General features: G+C 42.9%; 1 protein-coding gene across 2 annotated transcripts in view; it reads right to left on the reverse strand.

Moving 5' to 3' along the window:
• Positions 1 to 17518, reverse strand: part of LOC126267048 (collagen alpha-1(III) chain-like) — a 178255-nt gene that overhangs the window by 148007 nt on the left and 12730 nt on the right. The window lies entirely within an intron of this gene.

The following is a 17518-nucleotide window of genomic DNA, read 5'->3' on the forward strand; positions in this document are numbered from 1 at the left end:
TGTGTTACATTAAACCACCTTACTGCCCTCTGTGATATCAGATGATCGTTACACATGTTGCAGAGGCTACAAAAGATCTGTGAATGCTGTGCTGTAGGTTCTTTCCTGCTTATGGCTAAACGGCGGCAGCACATCAACTGGAATGCCACCGTTCACTTTATAAGTATAAGAGGTAAAGAATGTTCAGCACATTTCATTTGATTTATTGCACATTTAAAGATCTGCTGCCTAATATTTTAAAAGAATGTCATACGTTTTTCAGTTTTACATGTAAATAATACATTGTTTCACACTACTAGCACAAACTGTTGTGAGCAATAAAAAGTAGAGTAATAACAACGAGTCACAAAGAAACTTAAATAAGTTGAAAGAAACGAAGGGTGTAAAATAATAAATATTAGTACCGTCCTTCAGAGGAAAATAATATGAATACAGGAAAGAGATGATCTGCAGCTTTTTTTGCTGCTAAAATAAAACATACAAATTACGGCTCGTGTTATTGCTATTGCAGGTGGGTGGGCCTCGGCAGAAACATACAGCGTGTCCCACCTGATGTAGTGAACAAAATTGTTTACTTATATTATTAAACGAAATAGATCATGCCATAGGTAGGAAGCGAGCCCCGAAATTTAAACTTCGGGATTCTCCTCCTCGTACTGCGTATTCCGTAGATGTGATTGTCTTGCTGCTTACGTTAGTTATTATCCTATACATTATTTGGTTGTGATGGTTGAAATGCCGTTTAGATACTTGGACCAACACTTGTTATATGAAGTTGGTATCTGTTCTTTCGGCAGCTCTCGGAGACCGAAATCCCGATCATAAGCTGTTTACAGGCGTTGAAATGAAATGATCGTATGGCATTGTTTTACCGGAAGGCGCCATTCGGGGAAGTTCGGCAGTCAATTTGATAAATATCAACAGGAATAGTTGAAAATGTGTGCCCCGACCCGGGATCTCCTTCTTATACGGCAGACGCTCCATCCGACTGAGCCATCGAGGACAGAGAGAATAGTGCAACTGCAGGGACTTATTTCTGGCACGCTCCAACATTTCCAACTCACTGTCCACGCACTACATTTGTAGTGCCCCTGCTCACTATACTCATTAATCGCGGCAGTCAATCTACCGATTCCCGTAAGAGTTTGAGCAATTTGAGCCCGTCTGCACTGAAGATGATCATTGGCCGGTAAGCCTTCATTATATGAAGGCGGTAACTGTTCTTTCGGACATGTGCGAGCTGTCGTTCTTATTGCAGTGTTTTCCTTTGTCACGTGAATCTTTAGGTACTCTTGTGTACTCTGTAGGCCATGGTAGTTTATGTTTCCGCCCGGTGTTCGCTAGCGGAATGGCTGCTGACTGCACTCTTTGGAACAAGTCTGTCAAAATATATGTAGCCTGTGCTATCTTGGATAGGGATAGCGGAAAACCTTCTTCTATGATTCCAATTTTCTGTCAATTGACCCTACCTAGAAGTAACTGCTGATGTTGCGAGGTCCTGCTGTGTATGTTAAAGTACGCGCCTGTGTTAATGAATATGGCATCGCGGTCACTGTGTGTTGCTTTGACCAATAATTACCACATTTTATGTGTGCTAAAGAGTTTTTCTTTGCTAATGATATATCTAGATTACTGACTCCTCCAGCGTTGCCACAGTATGTTGTTGCTTGTCCTGCTATGTTTAATACAAAGAGTTTGCACTCATTTATGATGTCAACTAGCATTTGTCCTCTGGTATCTTCCATGAGCTTAGCACAGTGTTGATGTCTGTGGGTACAAGTAATCTTCTCTCTATAGAAAACTGTTCAACTTCTCTGATTAGGTCTGCGAAAGGTTCAGTGTTGTAATATTACTGTGCGTACATCGACGTGATCATTGTGTCGCGACCGTGAGGGACTATAGCTGTCGCTGTGTGCTCCGACCAAAGCCGTGTAATCTTTGTTACTGTGAAGGTCGTGTTTATTATTACAATTGCAGCCTTTGTGCCTTTCGCCCCATGTGACTGTCATGTAATATTTTGGGAGCCCCGAATTTTTCCATCACCCATATATTTTCCGGCAGACAGAACAGGCCCCTACATCGGCTCCTACTTCGTGCAGAAACGTACCAAGTTCTATGCCTACTAATATACTCCTCACACAGCTTAATTGCATTGTATTCAGAATGGATATTTAATGTAAGCGAAACACCTCGAGGTTGAAGTAGACGCGTCCGTGTGCTCTGAGAAAATCCTTGTAGACTTTCTGTAAGTTCAAGCCCTCTCCGCTGCTCCCAAGAGATTGCAGAATTTCACGTTTGTCGGTTTGGAGGCTTACAGACCGGAGGATCATACGGACTGTTTGCTCAGTTGTCGGTTAGCAAACCGAGTGTTCATTTGGATGATTAAAACGTGTATCTAAGCCTAGTGTCGTTTGAAATACTCGCATTACTTCATTTTCGAATTTAATGATACGTAGGTTTCTTTCAATGTCATCATAATCGGTCACGTTTATACTCCCACGTCCGTGTATCTGGTCTTCGTCTAGTGATGTGATTTGATGGTTGTCTTTATTATTGGTTTGGTGCATAAATTCGTAGCGTTTTCCCATAAGTTTAATAAATACAGCAGATACACATAGCATAGGCTTTAGTCATCGATAATGTAGTTCTCGTCACTATTTACAATAGTCTGCCAACGCTTGGATACTTTTCGATTCCGCGACTGTAGAAATAACGTGGTTTTGAGGTGAAGAACTCTTCGAGCCATGTTCGGAGATCATTTTCACCCGAGAAGGAAGTTCGAAGGTTGTTCTATATGGACCAGAAAAGGCGAAAATCTGTGGGCGCAAGTTCAGCTGAATAAGATGGACGCGGAATGACTTCCCAACTCAGTTCTTGCATAGTGCTATTTGTCAGTCTACCAGAACGTGGGGGGGTGCTATGGTGGAATAGTATCACTTCACTTAATATTCCTGCTCTTTGTTTTCGGACCGCGTCTGCAAGACTTCTCAGTTGTTGATAATAAATGTCAGCTCTGATGGTTATGTCTTGGGGAGGCAATTCTTAGTACATCACACTGTTGCTGTTCCACAAGATGCATAACATTATCTTTTGTGGACGCGAGCAGGCCTTTGTATGGAGAGTTGCTCCTTTGTTTGGGCTCAATCATTCCTTTCTTTTCCTTATGTTAACATAAAACACCTTTTCTCGACACCAGTAACGATATAGGATAGGAAAAGTCAGTGTTAATCACGTTCCTATTGATGACAAGCAAGCAGAGATGAACACCTGCTGATTTTTGTGATTTTAGTTTAGAGCGAAAAGTACCCATACACTCAATTTTCGAACCTTCCCATTGCATGCAAATGTCACACTTATTGTGGAATGATCACAGTTCATCACACTTGCCAGTTTTCGAGAACACCAACGTCGATTGTTGTGGATTAATGAGTTTAAAGGATCTTCATCAAATCCCGGAGGTCTTCCTGAACTTGGAGAGTCACTAATGCAAAAACGATCCACCTTAAAAAGAGTAAACCATTTTCTTGCCATGCTCCGTCCAATGGTAATATTTCCATACGCGGTACAAATGTTTCTGTACGCCGCAGCTGCTGTCACCTGTGTACTAAACCCAAACAGAAAAATACCTCGGAAATGTTCCGATTCCTCCACTTGGTATTCCATTTTCTACCTTCCACAGCTCCGCTCACTATCTCCAAATGACAAAATAATAATATGTAAACTCAAATAGAAACAGTGAACTACAAATAAAAAGTGTCACTTGATAAATAAACCCCTTAGCAACCGGAATACCAACAAGCAAAATAAAGACGCTACGAACTTTTGTACCAACGTAATAGTTGTGAGTGGCTCTGCGGAATTTATGACTGCTTCTGGTTCAGCATAGCCACCATCTTTGTTATGTTGGTGAACGGATTACTACTACAAAGTCAAAACAGATACCACGAGGGTGTCTCATTTTCTCTTTCAGTGCTGTAGAAAAGTTGCAGTGCTACGTAGATAGCTTGCCGCTGTGTCGTCATGGCTGACTGCAGCACCGTCTGGGGACGGGTCGCTTCCGCGTACTACGCCGCCCACACTCGTGGAGGCGCCCGTCTGCAGCTTCGCGCATCTTTCTTTTTTTTTTTCCTCCTCCTACGCACGAGGGTCACAGTCTGCAGCACTTTTCGCGTACATAAACAGCAACGAACCTCAAGTAGGCCAGACGTCTGTACTCTTTTTTTGGTCGTACGTTGCTCCACTTAGCCACTAAGAGACGAGAAAAAGAGCAACGCTTGCACTTTGCACTTGCCTGCCCCTGAGATAATCCGTTCTGGGCAGTTAATAAACAGATAGCGCCGCATGTGCTCCTAATGTAGACCTACGTCTGTCGCCCGCATACACGCGCGGCCGTGCGTCCGAGACCAGACTTCCGCCTAAGACCGCCTTACGTCAGTTTACGAGCTGACCGCAGAACGCCTACAGAGCCATTCCCGCACATGTTACTTCACTCGCGGCTGGCACATGGATTTTTATTACAAACAGACTGAAGAAAATGGTTAGACGTGCTGTCCGTCTTTGACTAGAGCAAAAGTAACAAAAAATCAATGTTAAGACCGAATTCAATGTAACACAAGTAGAACAGAAAACGCCGAGGTGACAAAGTCATGGCAAACCTCCTAACATCTTGTCGGACCTCCTTTTGCTCGGCGTATGACAGCACCCCGACGTCGCATAGACTCAACAAGTCGTTGGGAGTCCCCTGCTGGAATATTGAGCCGTGGTGCTTCTATAGCCGTACATAACTGTGAAAGTCTTGCCGGTGCAGGATTTTGTTCACGAACTGACCTCTCGATTATGTCCCGTAAATGTTCTATCGGTGGCTAAATGATTCGCTGAATTGTCCAGAATGTTCCGCGAACAGTTTTTGCCTGGTGACATGGTGCTTTGTCATCCTAACAATCTCACAGTTGTCTTGGAACATGAAGTGCATGAATGGACGCCAAGTAGCCGAACATAACCATTTCCATTCAATGATCGATACAGCCGGACAAGAGGACTCAGTACATTCCATGTAAACACAATCCACTCCGGCCGCAGTGGCAGAACGGTTTTAGGCGCTTCAGTGTGGAACCGCGCGACCACTACGGTCGCAGGTTAGAATCCTGCCTCGGGCATGGATGTGTGTGATGTCCTTAGATTAGTTAGGTTTAAGTAGTTCTACGTTCTAGGGGACTGATGACCTCAGATGCTAAGTCCCATAGTGCTCAGAGCCATTTGAACCATTTGAACCAGAGTCCACACTATTTTGGAGCTACAGCCAACTTGCACAGTGCCCTACGACAACTTGGGTCCATGGCTTCGTGGGATCTGCGCCACACTGGAACCCTACCATCAGCACTGACCAGCTGCAATCGCCACTCACCTGACAAGGCCACAATTTTCCAGTCGTCTACGGTCCAACTGAATTGGTCGCGAGCCCAGGAGAAGTGCTGCCGGCGATGTGCTGCTAGCAAAGGTACTCGCGTCTACATTCTGCTTCCATGGCCCGTTAACGCCAAATTCCGCCGCACTGTCCTATCGGATAAGTTCCTCTCACGTTCCACATTGATTGATCCCTGCGGTTATTTCACGGAATGCTGTTTGTCCGTTAGCACTAATAACTCTATGCAAGCGCCGCTGTTCCCGTTGTTAAGTGTTGGCCTTCAGTCACTGCATTCGTGGTGAAGGTAATACTTGAAATTTGTCATTCTCGGCTCACTCTTGACACTGTGGGTCTCGGAATATTGAATTCTCTAACGGTTTCCGAAATGGAAAGTCCCATACCTCTAGCTCCAACTACCATTCCGCCTTGATTCCCATCGTGAGGCCATTACCGCGTCGGAAACCTTTTCAAATGAAACATCTGAGTCTATGATAGCTCCGCCAAAGCCCTATCTTTTTACATCTTGTATACGCGATACTACAGCCGTCTGTATATGTGCATATCACTACCCCATGACTTTTGTCACCTCAGAGTACATTTTTATACATAGGGTAACCACATAGTACATGAAACATCTGCAAAAAAATCGGTACAGATAAATGGCAAAGAAAATGTAAGAAATGATACAGTATATGAAACAGAAACTCTCAAAGTTTTCGTCAGATGGCACACGTCTAATTCTTCTACCCTACCTGGCTCTACATATAAGGAGTACGAACAGCTGCTGCGATATGGAGCTGAAAGTCTTCGAGGTTGTGGAATTGGCATGGAACACATCGCTATCCTTGATGTAACGCCATAAGGAAAAATCTCAAGACGTCAAGTCTTGCAACCACGGCGGCCACTGGAGTAGCACCAGCTCAACGGCTGCAGCACGGCCTATCCAGCGGCATGGCGACGTCTCATTCAGGTAATCTCGCACACAATCTGTTGGCTGAGGGATCTTCGATTCTGTACTAACTTCATAAGTAGCATTACATCCCAAAAGCGATCCATTATCTTTTTTGACTGGCCCGATCCACTCGAACGTTTTACATCGCACAGTCATCATCCTCGAACTTCTTGTACCACTTCGTCACAGTGTTGTAAACTGGTGATGTCTTGCGAAACTTGTCACGGAAAACTCTCACTACATATTGGCAATGAGCAAATTCCAGCACGCAAATGATTCTATGCCTGGTTCGTCGCCATTTTCAGCAACTACGATCAGTGGTTGTCTAGACTAGCTTGTCGGCACCATAATGCGCTATTTTGCTACTATATGTTAGACATTTACCTATACCGATTTTTTAAAATGTTCTATGGACTTTAAAAACCCTATATAATACTACAAAGCTGCTAAACTGTTTATCACGCTGCAACTTTTTACAGCAATACGTCACCGTGTGACAGACTTTTAGAGTTCAGAATTGTTTATCCATGGTATTAACGACAACACTGGACAAGGGAGTTGCAACACTACATCTCTTCAGATGAGTTCTGTGTAGAATACCACAATGGACGCATCTGTGTGTGAATCCTCTCTTCAGGACGAGCACTGTCAGACTGCATTAGTCATCATTCGGGTCCAGCATCTGGCGTGGCGGTATGGGAAACCACTGATTATGCAACATGCTCACCCTGCTTCTGACCTGGCTGTACCCTATTCTGACTCCCAAAATTTGAACGTTAAACCTTTTCGTGGTGCATAACTCCTCTCTCGTAGCGTCTGCCACCGGCGTTCATCACCGTTACGCTCTCGCCCTTGTTAGAGTGTCACATGACGAATTGTGCAGTTATTCTTTGGACTTTCTCAAACTCCTTCGATATTTCTACGTAGTTAGACTCCTAGACGGAGGACAAATACCCAAGATTGATGAAGCGGTTGTTTTATACGTACTTATTTTGTGGATGAATTACATTTTCCTAGCATTCTTCCAACGAATCTCAGTCTTTTACTTTTACAGTTACTTTTATATTGTCATTGTGCTTAAAGTCGCCTAGATGTTATTCCATGTTACTGTTTCTAGCGATTGATAACAGAATAATAATGGCTCTTTCAACTATTTATGTGTAAAACGTAGATTTATTTATGCTGCGTCTCTGCTCAAAATTTCGATCCCTTGCAGATCTTCCCACATTTCGCTACAATTCACTGGCAATGTGACTTCCATACGTGTAAGAATCACATCCGCGAATAGATTAACTGAGTTTTCTGACGTCATCCACCATATAATTTGTATACATCATGAACAGTAAACGATCTATAACACAACGCGAAGGACTCCTGAGCTTCCGCGTGTTCTAAAGAGTTATTGTTTCCATTTTACGCACAATATTCCGACGACTGATCCAGCCGCCACCTCAGACGCTGCGAGATTTTTCGTTAGGTTCAGTAGCTGCCTGGACTGTTTGCAGCCCAGGCAAAGAGTACATACAACAATAAAACTTATAGAACGTGACGGGTGCGGCTGGATCGGTTGTCGAAATATTTGCATAAAATGGAAACAATGTCTTGGCAGAACGCCTGGAGACACACTAAATCAGTCACGCTGTGAAAACCCAAGAGATCACAGCACTCGTAAAATCATTTTTACATCTTTCGATTTCATCCCGTTTAGAACACCGTGTTGAGTTATATCTGATAGAAAGTCCTGAATCCAGGAAGAAAGCTACCACGATATTCCATAATTTCGTATGACTTCTCTAAACGGTAATTAGTAACTGTGTCGAATACCATCTGGAAGTCAAACGCCAAATGTAAGCAGCTTGATTTTATTCACCATCTCACGTGTTTCTCAGTTCTGTTATTAGAATGCTTACACTACTTTCCTTTTCGTATCCTGTTGAGAAGCCAGCAGTGAACGTCGGTCATATTCGTAGCACTGCTAACTCAACACTGCACCCCATGTTGCCTTGTGGCATGCTATACTGGCTCGTAGCCGGAGCTTGCTCTTAGAGTGCACTATTAGTCAGTTACAATACACGTTCTTCGCGTTACAACTGAATCTTGGCACTTCATTTAAGCAACTGCTTTGTTGAAGAAGGCCGTGCATAAATGTCTTTTATTTTCTTCAATGAACACAAAATTTTTGGTTCTGAGACTACCAGATTTGGTTGGAAATGACCAGCTTCACATCTGTTTTGCAACATGTTCCAATACAATGAAGCCATAGGGACATCTTCATAAGATTCAACGATGCCACTTTGGCTTCATTATATTAGGACATGTCGTAGAACATTACTGAAGATGGTCACTGCTGACCGAAACCGATACTCTCAGCACCAAAAGTTTTGCGATCTTTGACGGAAATAAAAGAAATTTGTTCTACACTTCCTGCGTCACTGTTTTAATCCGCGACTGTGTCGTAGTGTGTATAGCCCATGCACTTGACGTAGATAGCACATCTAACAACTGGCCCTTCAAGTGGAAAATAGATAAAGACTAAGCAAAAAATCCCCTTTACCCAAGTAGCTACACGGCTAGCCATTAAAAGTATACCACAATGAAAACGGAATAAAACAAACTTCAAATTGGCATAAGTGTGCTACATACTTGAATACGCAAATCATTAGCATTTCTGGGCATTTTTTGCAACCGCACAAAGAATGTAGGAGCAATTCTTCCTATAGGGAGTAAACGACAACTGTTTACAATGTATCACAGACGTGCAGGGGAAGCTGAGACGAACAGTTTTAATATAGGACATTTGTGGTCTGTCAGGCCGTGAAGTAACCTCAAATTGGGCTGCAAAAGCCGCCGAAGCTGTAGCGCAAAAATGTCCCACGAGATTTTCAATATACTCTCGCTCTCTTAGGCCACCGGATTAGTCGGCTGATTCATTAACGTTTAATTTAAACTATCCCTTGAGGGTAATGAAAGAAAAGACTTATGTAAATGTTATACAAAAACTAATTACTTTTAGCTACAGTTAAAATGGAAACACTGTGAGACACAGCGGCCGTTGGGTGCACTTAAGACACTTTGAGATGTCTTGATCATAATTTTATTATTCCGACATGCCTTACCCGCTTCGATGTAGTCATTAACAAAGGCCAATAAAATACAAAGACAAAACTGGTATCAATAGAAATACAATGCATATTACATCTTCACCATTAAGTAGAATCATGATACGGGAAGTAAAATTTGGTTAAAGCTAACCTAATAATTAATGTCATTATTGTCAGAAAAAACTTGTCCCAATGGATACATGGTATCTAGTCAACATACCATAATAACTAGCTCTTTACTCGCATGAACTGTTTAGTGTCATCGACAAGCGATTTCAGATTGATTCTGTATTTCCGGAAGGATTTTGACACTGTACCACACAAGCCGCTTATAGTGAAATTGCGTGCTTATGGAATACCGTCTCAGTTATGTGAGTGGATTTATGATTTCCTGTCAGAGAGGTCACAGTTCGTAGTAATTGACGGAAAGTCATCGAGTAAAACAGAAGTGTTTTCTGGCGTTCCCTGAGGTAGTGTTGTAGGCCCTTTGCTGTTCCTTATCTATATAAACGATTTGGGAGACAATCTGAGCAGCCGTCTTAGGTTGTCTGCAGATGACGCTGTCGTTTATCGACTAGTAAAGTCACCAGAAGATCAAAACAAACTGCGAAACGATTTAGAAAAGATATCTGAATGATGCGAAAATTGCCAGTTGACCCTAAATAACGAAAAGTGTGAGGTCATCCACATGAGTGCCAAAAGGAATTCTTTAAACTTCGTTTACACGATAAATCAATCAAATCTAAAGGCCGTAAATTCAACTAAATACCTATGAATTACGATTACGAACGACTTAAATTGGAAGGAACGCAGAAAATGTTGTGGGAAAGGCTAACCAAAGACTGCATTTTGTTGGCAGGACACTTAGAAAATTTAACAGACGTACTAAGAAGACTGCCTAAACTACGCTTGTCCGTCCTCTTTCAGGATACTGCTGCGGGGTGTGGGATCCTTCCAGATAGGAATGACGGAATACATTGAAAATGTTCAAAGAAGGGCAATATGTTTTGTATGATCGCGAAATACGGAAGAGAGTGTCACTGAAATGATACGAGATCTGGGCTGGACATCATTAAAAGAAAGGAGTTTTTCGTTGGGACGGAATCTTCTCACTAAATTCCAATTACCAACTTTCTACTCTGAATGCGAAAATATTTTTTGACGCCGACCTACATAGGGATAAACGATCACCACGATAAAATAAGGGAAATCAGAGCTCGTACGGAAAGATATATGTGTTCGTTCTTTCCGCGTGCTATAACAAATGAATAAGCGTTGTACAAGGACGGAAAGTCTCAAACCAAAATTGGTTTCCAGGACGCAAAATTTGAAAGCGCCGCATGTCAGTTCAACCAGCTATAAAATAGCAACCATCCACATTACCTTATATAAATAGTGTGTAGTTAATAAATAACAATAGTGGCACAGCACATTCATGCAACTATCGTAATTAGTTGACGTTTCCATATGTTACATGTTTTAAATTCCGCGGAATCCGAGTTAAAAATTAAAGATTAAGATAACCATAATATGAAACACATGTGGGAATTAATACGTATCGTATGATAAATCATTAAGCTATACACTTAAAGGGGATGGAAATAGAAGAGGAGTAAGGAAAGGATTAGAAATGGCATACAATTAAAATAACATTTCTTAAACTGTCGCCGGCCGGAGTGGCCGTGCGGTTCTAGGAGCTACAGTCTGGAACCGAGCGACCACTACGGTTGCAGGCTCGAATCCTGCCTCGGCATCCGGCAACCTTCAGCCAACAACATTCCCAAATGCAGATTAACATCACGACCACGAGAAGACACAGGATAAGGCCAGGAAAAAGAAGAATTTATATGAATATTATTACTTGCAAGTTTGCAATACCTTTCTGTTACATAGAAAAAAGCATCGGTTGACAAGACAAATCGTGAGGCATAAGGGAATAGTCCATTGGTTCAAAAAATGGTTCAAATGGCTCTGAGCACTATGGGACTTAACATCTGAGGTCATCAGTCCCCTAGAACTTAGAACTACTGAAACCTAACCTAAGGACATCACACACATCCATGCCCGAGGCAGGATTCGAACCTGCGACCGTAGCAGTCGCGCGGTTCCGGACTGAAGCGCCTAGAACCGCTCGGCCACAGTGGCCGGCTAGTTTATTGGTACTGGATGAAATTGTGGGGGAGTAAATATTACAGAGGGAGACGTACGTTTGAACAACGTAAACTATTTGGTTGGTTTATTTGGGGTGAGTGAGGTCATCGGTCCCAATGGATTAGGGACGGATGGGGAAGGAAACCAGCCGTGCCGTTTCAAACGAACCATCCCGGTATTTGCCTGAAGCTATTTAGGAAAATCTCGGGAAACTTAATCTTGATGGGATTTTGAACCGTCGTTCTGACGAATGAGAATCTAGTGTGTTACGCAAGCCACTGCGCCACCTCATCAGTCTTAAGCTGGTCCAAATGGATGCACGTTCCGTTACTTACTCAGAGAAGCAAAGGATAGACGAAGGGCTTTCAATAAGTAATGCAACACTTTTTCTCGAGCAGTTTCGGTTGAAAAAATTCGTAATTTGTTGAGGGACATCGTGGAATGTTCGCGTCTCAGCCCCTATAGTGTCATGACATTCCGACAAGTGTCGGCGCTATAAGTAATTTTCAAAATGGCGTCTGTAACGGAGATACGTTCCAAGCAGAGAGTTGTAATAAACTTCTTTTGGCGAAAAACCAGGGCATTACAGATATTCACAGGAGCTTGTGGAGTGTCTACGGACACTTGGCAGTGAACAAAACCACGGTGATTCGTTAGTCGAGGTGTCTCTCATAAATGCAGCAAGGTCACACTATCCTGTCCGATCTCCCACATACCAGCCAACCGCGCACAGCAGTGACTCTTACAATGCTCGAAAGTGCGGACACCCTCATTCGAGGCTACCGACGGATCTTAATCAAACACCTCGCTTCTTAACTGGACGTCTTGGTTGGTTGTGCTGACACAATCGTCCACCAGTTGGGTGCTCAAAGGTGTGTGCCCGCCGGGTTCCGCGCTGTCTAATATAAGACCACAAAGAGCAACGAGAGACCATCCCATTTTGCCAAGCAATGATGCTCTACGTGGATAATGGGGAGGTTATTGATGCAACGAAATGTTAGTTCCCACGTCGACTGATAGAGTGGTACGATGCGGACATACATGCCCTCCCAGTAAGGTGCCGTAAGGCTGTCGCACTAAGCGGAGATCATGAAAAATAGGGCTTCGTATCCAAAAGAGTGGGGAGTGATATGGTGTATTGGAATCTTGACTAAAACCAAACTGCTTTCAGAAAAAATGTGTTTGCATTACTTATTGAACGCCACTCGTACTAATATGGAGACATGCGTCCAAAAAGACCGTAACAATAATTATAGAATAATATCTTTTTGCTGAAAATTAACGTGCGTTAAGTAGAATAAAAAATATGGCGATTTAACAAATTACAAAAAAATAACAGGGACTGCACAGTGTAAAATATGTTTTGTTTTGTCGAGCTTCGTATTGAGGATAATTGGTTTTATCACCAGGCGATGAGACATGTTTCTGCATTTTATGGTTCTGTACCTCAGTCGCTAAAAACGGCAGCCGTATAAGATAACTTCGTTGTCCGTCCGTCTCTCTTTATTGCTCTCTGTCTGTCAGACTGTTAAGACCCCTTTTCCTCAGGAACGGTTATAATTATCAAGTTGAAATTTATGTCAGGTGCTATGGCGTACGATCCCTTGGAGGTGTAAAAGTTTGAAGTTTCTGCTGTCAAAAGATACGGCCATTTTCGTCACATACTTCGGTACTCGCAATTTCACTGATCAATACCCGTAGGGTACTTCCTATTGATATAGAATCATAAAATTTGGCAAGAAGCAAGATTTCACTGTACAACTAAAATAAAAAAATCCGAAAACTGTTAATCTGTAATTATAGCACACGGATTTTTTTTAAATTTTGTTTTGCCGGTCGGAGTGGCCGAGCCGTTCTAGACGCTATAGTCTGGAACCGCGCGACCGCTAAGGTCGCAGATTCGAATCCTGCCTCGGGCATGGATGTGTGTGATGTCCTTAGGTTAGTTAGGGTTAAGTAGTTCTAAGTTCTAGGGTACTGATGACCTCAGAAGTTAAGTCCCATAGTGCTCTGAGTCATTTGAAACATTTGAACTTTTGTTCTCCGTTTGTCTGCCCGTCCTTTTTTTAAATAACTGGGAGAGGTATCAAGCCGAAGCTTGTGTCAAATACTGATATCTACGTTTCCTTGGCGGCTTGGCTTCTAGATCCGTGCAGTCAAGCGGTAAGGCCATACAAGTCACATATTTTGATACTCTCAGACTCTCTCATCAAAACCTATAAATGAACTACATATAGCCTACACATACACATCGGGCCCGGTGGCCTAGCGGAAAAACGCGTGCCCGGACACTGAGCAGTCGCGGGATCTAATATCGCGTGGCAGGAGCAGAGATGACGTCAGACGTGATCCTTGGAAGCGAGTACCAGGGGTGCAAGGCGCCTGCAGCCGGGCGGCGCGTCGACATGTGTGTGTCTGGCGCGTGGCCGTCGGCGTGTTTGCGTCCTCTCACAGAAATTATCAAAGCGAGAGGAACCTTGACCGGCGGCTTGCGTGGTCCACACTGCCAAAATAGCCAAATATCGGTCGTTATGTAAATGCATCTCCGGCTAGGGCGGAGGTGGGAAGCGGTCACGTGCTCGACTTCCTTCGCACTGTCTGCAGGCCCGGCTGCTGCTGGTGCTTTTAATGGCTGAAAAACATGTCCTAACATGTCCTAATTGTCTCAGCGGGAGGCTCGTCCTCTTTTCCGAAAAATAGTAGTAGGAAGCATTTTTATGTGGAACTTTAGAAGAAGCTCTCGGTACATTCGAGCACAAGTAAAGCGTAGACGAAGAGTTCGACTGCAAAGTTGGAAGATTATTAACGGGAAAAGTTCTTGCAAATCTTTAATTTCCTAACCGCCGACAGGTAACATGATTTTAGAAGTTCGGACTGTCTTATTACACACAGTACGTTATTTTGGAAAATGTCGTTGAAGCTGTTTCGCGCGCAAGCAAATGCGTAAGTCACCTCTGCACGTTTATGACACTCAAAACGGCCAAGTTTTTCACGAATATAGACGACGCGCGCCGCACGGGATGAGCCGAGCGGTCTTAGGTGCTGCAGTCATGGATTGTGCGTCTGGTCCCGGCGGAGATTCGAGTCCTCCCTTGGGAATGGGTGTGTGTGTTTGTCCTTAGGATAATTTAAGTTAAGTAGTGTGTAAGCTTAGGGACTGATGACTTTAGCAGTTAAGTCCCGTAAGATTTCACTCACATTTGAACATTTTTTAGACGACGGCTAAGACAAAGTGGACAGTGGTTCCTTCTGGAGTGATAATTAGCCTAATACATCACTCACAACAAGATGACTAAACAATTTCAGAGGCTTTAGCTCGAGATTGGATGGCGCTTAAGGTGTTGGTCAATCCCTTACAATCCAGCAAAGTAACTGTAGAAAAAATATAAATTGTACGAATAGCGCCGTCAAGGTTTTTGAGAACCTGGTCATAATATATTGACCGTTGTGCTATCTCAACTGGTGAGGTCCGCAGCTCGTGGTCTAGTGGCTACCGTTGCTGCCTCTGGATATCACGGTCCCAGGTTCGATTCCCGGCCGGGTTGAGGACTTTCTCTGCCCATGGACTGGGTATTTGTGTTGTCCTCGTCACTGCATCATCATAAACATCACTCGTGACAGTGACTGGACTGGACTGGACTTTGTAAAAATTTGGACTTCGTACGGGCACTGATGACCGCGCAGTTGAGCGCCGCACAAACGAGACATCATCGTCAACTGGTGAAGCGTGAACACAACCTAGTATGCTAATATTAACTGTAAAATGACATGACATTGGAACATCTCCTTCCAAAATTACCAGCTCAATTCGGCTATTTTCTACTACTTTTCACGCTAGCCTAACTAGGTGACGCAATGGAAACACATTGGACTCGTATTCGGGACGACAGGGGCGCCCGCCTATCTACAGTTGTTATTTTACTGACTCCTCTTATTTGCTTAACATAAATGTCAGGATGGTTCCCTCGAAAGGACAGGGCCGACTTCCGTTCCGAGACCGATATTATATCCCGTCTTTAAAGTCCTCCTCGTCCAACTGGACGTTAAACTTATTTCTCCCTTTTTACTTCGTTTCATTGTAAATTTCAGAGAGGAACACTTCAGTAAAATTACGCAGCTTTTATATTTCCACTTAATGCTATCTTACAGAATTGTGTATGGAGTGAATCACATTTTCATTCTTCAGTAGCGCATCGTAACATCGACTTGTAGTCCACTATGTAACTCTTTTAGTACCAGTGGTTTCTGCCTGCAACCACCATTTTATTATTATTTTTTGTTGTACCAATGCCTTTTAGTAAGAAACCACTGTTGTAAGATAGAGACATCAAATGTTACACTGACGTACTCCTGCGAATGTATTGCGTTGTAGTAGTCATTTACAGCGTTTAAATCAACAGTCGCCACGGAGGTTGTTTTAGGTGATTGTAGGAGTTTGTGACATGCGCTTTTTTTTACCGTGTCTACATTGTGGAGATCATTGTCAGTGAAAGGAACTCTATTGTAAAGTAAATTTGAGTTTGTACTCTTGCTTTTATTAGCGGTCTCGAAAGGTAACCACTGAGACAGTACATAGTTTTCATACAAAATTAATTAAATTTCAGGTCCAATTTTTGATTTTTATTGAAAACTAATTTGTATCAGGCGTTATGAGTTCATGGACATTTCTAGATGTGGACTGTGTCTGTCAAAAAATTCTAATTTGCATTCAAATATATCACACGAAATAATGAGTGGTTGAAACTTGTATGTCCTAGTGGTTCCAAAGAGAAACCATCTCCTTGAAGCAATTGATTGTTACTTTTTGCCCGTTTCTTCTTGTATCCGTTGCCTAATACGATAGTAAGGTTAATTTTGCGAAAAATTTTAAAATTATATTTTACCAATTCCTTCTTGTATTGATTGGTTAGTACGATAATAAAGGATACTTTTATGTTTTCATGTTCTTGCGACGTAAATGGTCGTGCAGTATCAGTGCGAAAGGACTGGCGCAGAGGTTCTCGATTCGCATTCGGGAAGAGCGTGGTTCAAATTCCAAACGGACTTGAAGACTGAGGTTTTTCTCATTTTCCCTAAATCGCTTAAAGACAGCGCCGGGATGGCTTATGAAGAGAACACGTTCGACTTCTTCCTCGTCCTTGTCGATAGAACGTTAAATCATAATCTCCGTTCCCTGAAGTAAATTGGACAGCAAATTCACCGAGGAAGTTCCTTGCTGGATCCCAAGAACTAAATAAGGCGAAGACTACGATCTGTTGGATGGAGGGTAATATACAAGGTGAAAAAAACTACATTTGAAAAATTTTAGAGTGTTGAGAGAAGATAAAAAGAAACATCTTTGTTATATGATAAATGTCACAAGTGTATCGTTTCCCCCCCTAGGAGCCCATAAAGGTTTTGATGCTAGTGATGTTCAGGGACAGACTTCAATATGCGGTGTGTTTATCGGCGTTTCGCACACCAAACGCTTCGACCCCCCCCCCCCCCCTCAGCCTCCCCCCCCCCCCCCCCCCCGCCCATCACACACACAGGTAAAACCATACGAGGGCAGTGTTCATCATACGGTAGTTTGAATTCCTTCTCTGAATATCACAACCGTCAAAACGTCCAGGAAATGATCCTCGTGTGACATTTTTGTCACTTAAAACACGTTTCTTTTTATCTCCTCTAATCACTCCAATAAAATTTCGTATACGTAGGTTTCTTACATCCTATACAGGGTGAACAAGGTCTCTACTGAAAAACTGTCAGAGGTACTACTACAGACCTAAACAAGAAAAAAAAATAACAACTAAACATGGGCTCTAAAATGTATACGTTAAGAGCTATGAGCAGTTGTTTATCTTCGCTACTGTGAAACACCTCTCTTCTATTGAACAAGTGCTCTTAGTTGTCAAGGAATGCGTTTCA

The sequence above is a fragment of the Schistocerca gregaria genome, chromosome 4 (genome assembly GCF_023897955.1).
Source record: "Schistocerca gregaria isolate iqSchGreg1 chromosome 4, iqSchGreg1.2, whole genome shotgun sequence".
Classification (NCBI taxonomy): domain Eukaryota; kingdom Metazoa; phylum Arthropoda; class Insecta; order Orthoptera; family Acrididae; genus Schistocerca; species Schistocerca gregaria.